The following is a 9,349-nucleotide window of genomic DNA, read 5'->3' as shown; positions in this document are numbered from 1 at the left end:
GGATCTCCAGGTTTATGAAGGAACCATCAGTTTGGTTGTTGCTGGTTCGCGAAGTAGAAGACAAACACACCTTCCAGTGCTTGTGCGACTATTTATGACCTAAAAGATGTACTGCTCAACCAACATGATCAATGAATACTGTACGACAACTCAAACATTTATGGGTATCCGTTGGAAAATACACATTGAGTAGCCTTTTATTTATAATATATGGATACAACTTTTCACAAGATAACAATAATGATTTCAAAAGGCAAGTGGAGGTGTCGGGAACGCGAAAGATTTGCTAGAGAAGAAGTTGACTGGAGATGTATGGCGATTTGTGGTTATCGTTGAATAGCGATCTGTGGCATCGCAGCACAGTGATTGACAGTCCTACGCTGCGATGCCACACATTGCAGCACACTTGAACAATCCTTCGCATCACGCTAAGATTGACAGTCCAACAATAATCAACAACGTTCTACGTTGCGATGCCACATATCGCTATTCAACGATAACCACAAATCGCCATACAGTGATGTCATCATTCGCCTTTCTGCAGAAGCAAAAACCCGCTATCTATCGATTTGAACAAATTCAACCACGAACCGCAAGTCGTCAATGACAAACGACTATAAACTCTTAAAAAATCCGGCATTGTGGAGATCGGGTCATGCAAAGAGGCATGACAACTAAGTTAATAGCCCACACGAGATTTCTGTGTCCCAAACCTATCTGTTGACTGCATCATAGCCTGTCATGAAAGAGAAAATATTAGACACTGAATTAAGTTTCACAAGAAATGCATACCTCCTCGCAACATCGATTATATACCAAAAGCCTTGTAAAACTGTAGCGATCGTTGCCGGAAATCTGGTTGGGAGGAATGTAGGTTTGAACGTTTGCCGGTACTTCTGCAGGGTATTGCTGCATGATGGACATTACACGAGTTAGCTATTTGACAAGCTTCACGCAATGGGAAGCAATATAATGTTTTACATACCTGTTCATTCGAAGGGCTTTGTTGTTTTTTATTACAGGTTGGTTGTTTCTTAGTCCTTTTCTTGCCAACCAATTCTAGTGCACCCTTTGCCCTCCGACGACTGCGATCAGAGGCAGGTTTTCTTTTGATACCCTGCGCTTCATGAATATGTCCATCATAATCAACAACGTTCACTACTGACTTGTTGAAGATAATGTTTACGCTTCGGCGCAACTTCTCGGGAGTGTCAAGCGAGACATGATTTTGACCTACGTTGTTCGATCCCATTATCTTCGGCTGGTATTCATTCGTTGCAACAGACTTAATGTGAATTAACTCCACGTTTTCAAGTAAATCCGTTGCAGCTTTTCTCACACATGCATAGCCTTCTTTGCTTCTCGATGCCAAATCAGCAACATGCATGAATGACCTACACAGTTGTTGGTAACAGGAGGCTATGTGGCACTTCTCGTCAACACCAGATTTACTCGCATTGTCCATAACGAGCATTTCAATCTTCGCGCGTCTCGTCCATCTTCGCATTACGTAAGACTCAGGTATTTCTTGTATCTTCTCTTGATTGAGTGCCTTTAATGCATGACAACATAGGATACCTTTGAATTCATACATTTTGCACGAACATTCTACCCTTCCGTTGTCGACATTGTACGTGACATGCGCTTCTTGCCTTTCCTGATGCTTTTCGCCCTGACAAAAAATATGGTATTTGTGCATATTCTCGGTTTGCACCAGTTCTTCTATTTTGCAATTCATGACATGCAACACCTCTTTCTTGATCCATTCAAATACAATTAGTGTATACAGAGCTGCAGGTCGCATCAATATTTTCATGCCAAAAGTTAGAGGTCGTGTATTGAAGCATTTCACGTCTTGTTCAAGCTCATTCTGTCTTAGACCGTCTACAAATAATTCATATTGTTCCATGAAATGAAACATTGTTAAACATGAATACAGGGTTTTCTTCAGCGTGGCATGCATAGATTCGGCTCTTTGTGTGCTTATCATACCTGCACAAAAGTATTGTCTTCCATATGCCAATGCCCACTTCTCTTTTTCTGCATATAAATTTTGTAACCACAGACAGTCAGCAAGGTCGTATGTCTTAATCATTTTGTCCCAATCTGACTTAAAGGTGACCTCGTCTACGCTATGAAGTACACACCTTGTAAAATGTTTGCCAAACCCTGTATTCTGATTAAATATGTGTCCTATGTTCTTTGCTGCATTTTGAAAGATATGCCACAAACACAGGCGATGATGTGCATCTGGCCACACATGAAGCACTGCAGCCGCAATTGCGTGATCACTATCTGTAAGTACAGTTTCAGGATGCTTCCCGTTCATTGCCTGTGTAAATACTTTGAACAACCACTCAAAGGTTTCCTTGGTCTGGTCATACACAAAAGCACCGCCTAATATACAACTCTGTGCGTGATGGTTCACTCCCACAAACTGCGCAAATGACCACTGTTCAGTGTTAATCTTTACTGTAGTATCAAACACAAGCACATCATTGAAGCATTCATAATCTAATCTAGACCTTGAATCTGACCAAAACATATTCACGGCATATCCATCTGCGTCCACTTGCATTACACTAAAGAAACCATGTTCATTACTTGATTTATTCTGTAAGTAACGAGCATGAGCTACAGTTACTTTACGATGTGACCTTAGCATAGGAGTCATAAATGATGCAGATAAATCATGATTATGATCACTGATTAAAGTACGCACGACAAATTTCCCATTCGGATGTCTTCTCAAAACCAATCTCGCCTGACATCCACATCTTGATTCTGGCGTGCTCCTAGTTGGATTTCCCATTGATTTCTTCCAACCTTACTTGGAACAGACATATGTCTTTCTAACCAAGACACCCTGTGCATTTTTTGACCAAGAAAACTTTCTCACACTGAAGCCAACTTTTAAGGCATAATCATTGTAAAATTTATATGCATCTTCTTCGTTATTAAAATGCATTCCTTCTACAGGAACATAGTCAAGTGCAATTCCATGTACATTCCCAGTTCCTACGGTTTTATTAAGTGTACTGACATCAAAATCAGGATCATTATTGAATTGCATTTCTTCTCCTGGAACATTGAAGTCAGGTGTACTTCCGTGTACATTCCTGGTGCATACACTTTTATTATGTGCACTGTCATGGTAGTCTACCTCATCATTGAATTGCATTTCTTCCACTGGAACATTCAAGTCAATAGTGGGTCTAATGCCTGCACCCTTCTTTTCATGTGCATCGTCAGTGCAGATGTTCAATTCTTCAGTAGGGTCATAAGTATAGATATTCACTTCTCCAGATCTTTCTATTGATTGAGCTACATCGTCTTTATTACAACCTGATGATAAGCTCAATAATGTTTTAAGCAATATATCAATTTGTGTTTGCAGTAACATGGCAAACAAGTCGATATTATCTCACAAAAATGAGAGTCTGTTACTAATACAGCGGTTTGAGATACAATGCATATGATGAGTGAATGTAGGATACCTGATGGGGTAGAGGCCCTTCCTAGCATCTGCAAACAAGCATTCCTGTCAACAGGTCTTAGCGTCTTACAAATATCGATAAGTTTCCAACCTTCGTAAGAACAAGATCTACCTGCAATAACCAAACAAAGCCTTAATGACACACAAGACGACATGCCTTCTTCATCGATAGCATGATGCTGGGAAGCTACTCACGCCGCCTTGATGGAACTGGTTGGAATGTTTGTGCATCATTGCTTTCTTCCTTAATGCCTAACAACAACGACAAATAAAAGAAGACAGTGGAATGTTTTGTAAGCAATATATCAATTTTCGTTAGCAAGCGGCATAGGTTTACTACGATTTAATCAGGATGCATATAAGAACGGATACCACTAGGGTTACGCAAGTCAAAGCAACGATTTAATGAATGAAAGTATCAAAGCAAGTGCGGTTTGATGTTTGCTTATGCTGAGAATCGACGTGTCGCTTACCATGCCAATAAAATAAACATGTCGTACATGTGTGTTGACGATAACGCTCTCATAATATCCACGAGGCTCTAAAGCGAGTTTAATAGAAGTCGCTGAGAGAGCAACAATATGCATGCGAAAATCGCCCCGCCATGCGTGTCAAGATGTGTTTCTGCACCCAAACGTTTTCAAAGTCTGTGTACAAATATCTTACAAATACATATTACAAAACATATAATATCTTACAAAACGATATGTATAGCGATTTGTCAGATATTGAAAATCGATACGACAGTTCAGTATTTATAACTTATAACTCGACGATACAAAAACATACTATCTAAAAGGTTGATAAATATATCGCACAATAAATTACAAATCGATAAGGAAGAAATTGAACATAATAGCAAACAAATCGATATTAACTAACAAAAATGTATCTCACAAAAACGAGAGTCTGTTACTAATACAGCGGTTTGAGATACAATGCATATGATGAGTGACTGTAGGATACTTGATGGGGTAGAGGCCCTTCCTAGCATTTGCAAACAAGTGTTCTTGTCAACAGGTCCCAGCGTCTTACAAATATCGATAAGTTTCCAACCTTCGTAATAACAAGATCTACCTGCAATAACCAAACAATGCCTTAATGGCACACAAGACGACATGCCTTCTTCATCGATAGCATGATGAGATGAAAAGCTACTCACTGTGCCTTAATGGCACTGGTTGGAATGTTTGTGAATCATTGCTTTCTTCCATGATGCCTAACGACAGCAGGAATGAAGAGAAGACACTGGAATGTTTTGTAACACAAGGCAGGCACGAGAAGGCGACAGTGTGTTGTACAACAGGATAAAAAACAAGGCGGAAAGCTCGACTGGAGACGAAGGCAAAGTTTGCGTTGATAATGGGAGCACTGTTACAGCAGATGGCGCAGGCGAACGTCTCCACTTTAAATGGTTAACATCAAACTTTCTGGAAGGAGGACTTTTTTTTCCTTTTCCCCACCCGCCGTTTCACAACTTTTGAATGGAGGATATTTTTGTCATTTCCTCGAACCGTCATTTCAGGGCAAGAAAAGCAAGGGTGATTAAGTCTTTGCAACAACACCAGAGTCCGATGCAAAGTTATGTCAACATAGACGGGAATACGAGCCCCATGTGCATGAATACGTGGCGCTCATTCGATCCCCCGAACACGGACGTGGGATTCAGTGAATCATCGGGGGCGAACATACACAACCCTTCCGTTTGATCTGTGTTTACTTTGGGTTTTGAGATATTGAATTCGAACTGGGAGCGTTTGGGTGGTCCTGACATAAACAAACTTTATCTCTTGTGTGCTTTAATTTATGTGTCACTACCTCTTGTCCAATAAGGCAGTCAAAAAGATTCCGGTAGGAGAAACCCACGAGGCATCCCAGTCTGGCATTTCTTTGTGTTCACATAGTCTGCACTCGTAGGACAAATGGTGTGTGCCATATTACCATGCCAATGGATCAATTGGTTTTTGTTATTTGCCGAGAAGTAATTAAGAGAGGGAGTTGTTTTCACTCCTCCAACAGTATAGAGTGGGTGAATTCTCATTAACAAACAATTTCCTTAATTACATACTCCGACCTAATATTAAAACACCCAATCCATCAACTCACCTCGACCCATAATGTTTTTTATGACACGAGAGTTGGGGTGATGAAAGAATACGTAAGATACTTTTAAAATTAGAGGTATGGGCTATGACAAGTCAATAAAAAGTATAATACACATGATGAGTGCATGAGAAACCGTGTATAAAGTATTCCATCTAATCATTGGGCAGCTTTTATGAGACATTTTACTTCTCGTCAATCACAGGTATGATTGTTAGATCTTGGTAAAAGCAAATTATAGTTGATGATTTTAATATTTATAGTTATTTATGTTGTTAACTTGTTTTAGTGTTGTAAAAACAAAAGTTTTTGCATACTACTGGTACAAAAAGCTTTGCAGATATCGTACTGAAATGATAATTATCATTTTATTAATTTGATATATCATTTATCTTTGTGATCATGCTTATCTTATTATGTTATCATTATTAATTCTTTTTGACATTTGTGCAAGATACGTGTGGGCAAGTTTGTACTTATGTCATGGGCGTTAAGGCATTTGAGTTCCTTTATCCAGGCCCTACTCAAACCCAATTGATGCAACAAAATACACGATATAGAGAAGAGATCACTGGGCTACAAGAAAGAGTGAATGTGATGAAAACTCAAATTTGAAGGATGCATGAGTTGGAGGTTTGATTGGAGAAAATGAATGAGCTGAAAGCTCAAGTTAAACAATTGATGGAATTTATAAGGATCAACCAAGCAAATGCTTCACATCAATCTTAGGTCATTTAATTAAAATTTAAGATTTTAACTATATAAAAGTTAATTCATTAATCAACTTGTCCCCTTGCAAATCTAAGAATAGGTACATTGCCTTTACTAAAAACTAGGTTAGGATCAACATTATTGTATTGTTTATGGTGATTTGTGTGTGTCAGAAATGGTAACTATCAAAGGGCTATCCTGAACGTGATCCTCGAATGGAATTTCAGTTACTAGCATATTTGGAAATCCAAGATCATCGCATGATTCAAATTTTGAATTTTATACTTTATCCTTATCATATTTGTTGTTATTTACTTATATGTTGTAACTGAATGCTATATATAAATACACTTACACGCTGAATAAAATCAATCATCTACGAGTATTCCTTTCTCTGTCCATTGCGTTATTAGGTCAATTAACATGGTATCAGAGCATCCGGTTCTTTGAGCTCCCTTTTCTGCCGTCGTCATCTTAGATCTTACGCGTGTTGCTGAACCAACTCTACTGCTTCAATTGCGATCACAACAACGACCCAAAACATTTTCTGCTGAGGTCTATGAAATCAGGCATCTGCCCACCATACTCCAAGATTGCAGATACGTATTGCACCAAGGAAGTTGCATTACCTACATCCCAAGGGCACCATGGCAGGCGAAGACGTTGAAACGTACCTTCAACCTCAAAACAAAGAAACTGCAAAAGATAGCCCATATTACATCCATCATCCAGACAACCCAGGTACCATGCTCGTTTTTCATTGTTTAACGAGAGATAACTACACTACATGGCGGATTGCCATGATCATGGCATTAAGCGCCAAAAACAAAATGGGATTTGTCGATGGATCAATCCCAAAACCAGATTTGTCAGACTCTTTGGTTGCAGCCTGGAATCGGTGCAACAACCTCGTTCAGTCTTGGATTTTAAACGCCATACATAAGGATCTTGCTGCAACTGTCATCTATGCACAATCTGTGGCTGAAGTATGGGACAAATTGAGTGAACGATTCACTCAAGCTGATGCACCACGAGTGTGCCAAATTCAACATCAAATTTTGAATTGTAGACAAGGGCAATAGTCGATTGTCGAATATTACAGCAAGATCAAAGCATTATGGGACGAACTCGCTTCCTACACATCCTTGCCTGCATGTATTTGCGGTGCTATGAAGAAAATGTATGAATTGCAACAACGTGATCAACTAATCCAATTCCTAATGGGGTTGAATGAAAGTTATAATCAAGTTCGAAGCCAAATCCTATTGATGGAGCCATTGCCTACCACGGCCAAAGCCTATTCTCTCTTAATACCATAAGAAAAGCATAAAGAACTGAGCGTGGTGACACCCGTAACAGACTCTATTGCTGCCAATATCACTTTGCCAAACAATTACAGAGAATATCAAGGACGAGGATGAGGGAAACCTTGAATGAAATGCGAGCATTGTGGTAAATTGGGACATACAAAGGCAAAATATTATTTTTTGGTGGGGTTCCCAAGTAGGACAAATTCTTCTAATGCTCATTCAAAGCCCAAGGTAAATGCCACTACATCGGCAAACACAAACCAGACCATAAGTGAGCCCAACAACAATCAAGTGAGTCCTGAACTACTCAAACAAATTGTTGAACTCATGACCAAGGCCAACCAAGGTAAAACCGAACCACTTGCGAATGTGTCAGGTATGAACCTAAACTTGTCTTGTTGTCTTATTTCAAACAAACTTTGGATTTTGGACACCGGAGCTACCGACCACATATGCAACAACTTGACAATGATAGAGTCACCACAAAAACCCCTCCATCCATCCGTCGACCTCCCTAATAGAACCTGTGCTAATGTCACATACACAGAAACCGTAACTATCACTCCCAATCTCATCCTTAAATATGTCCTATGTGTGCCAGAATTCAAATTCAACCTTATTTTCATACCCAAGTTGTGTGCTGACTCCAAATGTGATGCAATATTTAATGATATTTCTTGTATCTTGCAGGACCAACACTCAACGATTATGATTGGAACGGGTAAATTGCAAGGTGGCCTATATATCCTTGAACAAGCCGATCAAGTCATCAACACTTTCATCATTGATAAGTCCAGTTTATGGCATTGTCACCTCAGCCATCCATCAAACTCTAGAACTACTTCTCTACTTGGTACTAATTTCATTAAACATTTTAAGCACATAGACAATTGTCATGTTTTCCATCTAGCTAAAGATTCTAGACTTCCATTTCCCAACAGTGGAGTTTCTACTTCTAAAGTGTTTGATTTGATTCATTGTGACATATGGGGAGGATATAAGACCACATTCCTTAATGGTGCTCATTATTTTCTAACAATCGTTGACGATTTTTCAAGAGCCATTTGGGTTTATTTAATGAAGTACAAAGATGAAACCTCTTCCATCATTAAAATTTTTGTGAAACTTATTGAAAAGCAATTTGGAGTACGAATCAAGAAAATACGAAGTGACAATGGAACCGAGTTTTTTTCACAAGAAATGTAGTTATTTTTGAATGACATGGGGATAGAACGTCAACATAGTTGCATTGCCACACCCCAACAAAATGGAGTCATAGAACACAAACATCACGACCTTTTGAACACTGCTCGTGCTCTTCTTTTTCTAAGCGGCCTATTCATTAAATTTTGGGGAGAAAGTATCATGACTGCAACCTTTCTTCTCAACCGATTACCAACTAATGCGATTTCAAACAAGGTTCCTTATGAAATTTTATATAATCGTCCTCCAAAATATGAACATCTTTGCATTTTTGGTTGCCTTTGCTATGCCTACAACATCCATAAAACCAATAAGTTTGACAAAAGAGTCTGAAAATGCATATTCATAGGTTATCTATTTGGCCAAAATGCATACAAACTATATGACTTAGAAAACCACATCGTTTTTACTAGTCGAGATGTTCGTTTTTATGAAAATAATTTTCCATACCAAGAAAATAATGGGTCCCAAATGGGTGAATCTCACATTGTACTCCCTTTACCTTTCGATGAACAAATTGCTTCCA

The sequence above is a fragment of the Nuphar pumila genome, chromosome 5 (assembly GCF_984573655.1).
Source record: "Nuphar pumila chromosome 5, dmNupPumi1.hap1.1, whole genome shotgun sequence".
Lineage (NCBI taxonomy): Eukaryota > Viridiplantae > Streptophyta > Magnoliopsida > Nymphaeales > Nymphaeaceae > Nuphar > Nuphar pumila.
This window is presented reverse-complemented; position numbering follows the sequence as displayed.